Below are 2,092 nucleotides of genomic sequence, written 5' to 3'. Positions count from 1 at the left end.
CTAGTGAATTCCGTGGAAGATTGAATTATAGTTGAATAGAACTATACTCACAAATTAAGGGAGAGTTGTGGAGGTGATTAATATGTGAGAATAATTTCACATCGGATAAGATAAGAAAGAGTGATGAGTTTATATAGGAGTTTGGGTCAATGCCTGATAGTTATAGATTTTGGGTTAAAATTGATTCCTAACTTCTGTTTAAGACTCATTAACTCTAGATTGAGCCCGGTTTCTCCCGCAACAGGCATGAGAGTTACCAAATAATTTGTTTTGTTTTTCTCAAAATAAATAAATAAATAAATAAAATCCAACTTAGTTGACTACATAACACTTAAATTTGAGTGAGCCTAACAGAGTGAAACACATAAGTTTTATTACCAATTGTTTTTTATGTTCTTATTTATGAGTGACATTTAACAAAAGTTTTATTCGAATAGCTAAAGAGAAACTTTGGCTTTATAAACTAATGAACCAATAGATGAATTGATACTAATAACTTTGAAAAGGTTGCCTTTAGTGAGATGAATCGATTCGCATAGAGGACTCTAAAATTTTGAGAATAAAACTCTTATTAACTATTATGATTTTTCTTTTTTTATTAACTATTTTGAGAATCTATGTTTCATGTTGCTATTCTTAACTATCTATATTTCAAATTTCAAAAACCACCCATATTTATCATTCTCATATCATACAACCACCCATACACTTTTTCCATCCATTTCTTCATACAAAAAATTATAGTCTAACTATTTTATCCCTACAAAGCATTAATTTTGTTGAATTTTAGGTGTTAAGATTAAATTTTATGAATTTTTTGTTGGAAAACGGATTCCTAATCTATTTTGGTAACATGAGGTTATTAGGATTCCTATTCTATTTTGGTAACATGAGGTTATTAGGATTTCTAATCTATTTTGGTAATAGGTTATTAGGATTCCTAATTTGATTTGGTTTTGGTTTAGATTTCCTACTATGTTTATGATTTTAGGATTTCTATATATATAGAACAATTGGAAGAGAGAATTGGGTGAAGAAGAAAAATTAGGGATATTTGGAGCACAGAAAAGAGGTATTTTCTGAGCTATTTGTTTAGGGTTTTGTTTGGAGAGATTAAGAGCTTGTTGGTGAGATTAGTTTGTTCCTTCGAGTGATTTGTAATCTCAGTTTGTACTCTTTCTCTATTAGTGAAAACCTCATCCCCTTCTTGCCCCGTGGACGTAGGCAACTTGCCGAACCACGTAAAACTATTGTGTTTGGATTTGTGCTATGTTTTGATTTGTTTGACCTTTATCTTGACGTTTGTTTGATTTGGTTCTCGAAGCACGCCCGTTTGGTTATCACGCTTCCGCGCTGTGCATAACAATTTGATATCAGAGCTCCAGATTTTAGATCTAGGGTTTTGTCTTGGTTGGAGGAGTAGATCAATTTGGAAATTCGGCTAGGGCTTCGTTTGGAGATAAAGGTGAGATTTTTCCTATTTGTGGATCTCGTTGCCGTCGTACGGGGTGAGATCGTTTGGAGACTCTTGTTAGGGTTTTATTTGGAGGTAAAATTCTCTCCTTTATCAGTTTGGATCTATTCTTCATTTGTTGGTGCTTTGAGATAGTTGGCCGAGATAGAAGGATTTGAGGCTGGGTTATTTGTTTATTGATACGGTGCATTGGATTATTGAGAAGTGCCCTTGACTTGCATATTGAAGTCCTTTTGAGCACGTCGGTATGAGCAAGGAGACCGAGGTGGAGTTTGGCACTTCTATTTGATGATTGAGGGGTCTTCTATTTGGTGTTAATTCAGGCATTTAGGGGCCTTCCAAGGAGGCATCTGTAGGCTGTCTAAAAATCACAATAGATAGCTGATCCCCATCAAACACCGATGATGGAAGTTACAATCTGACGACTTCCAGAATGTTACAATTTGAAGACTTTCACGTAGATCGCTAAAGGTTACAATCTGACGACCTTCACGACAACTGATGGAAGCTCTAATCAAACAGCCTTCATAATCAACATCGGGAGTTACAATCTGACGACTCTCATATATCAGAGAGCTAAAACAAAGATTAAAAAATGACGATCTTTGCAACGCTTCG

Source organism: Asparagus officinalis, chromosome 6 (genome assembly GCF_001876935.1).
Source record: "Asparagus officinalis chromosome 6, Aspof.V1, whole genome shotgun sequence".
In the NCBI taxonomy this organism is placed as follows: Eukaryota; Viridiplantae; Streptophyta; class Magnoliopsida; order Asparagales; family Asparagaceae; genus Asparagus; species Asparagus officinalis.
The sequence above is the reverse complement of the archived record's forward strand: the minus strand, read 5'-3'. Positions refer to the sequence as shown.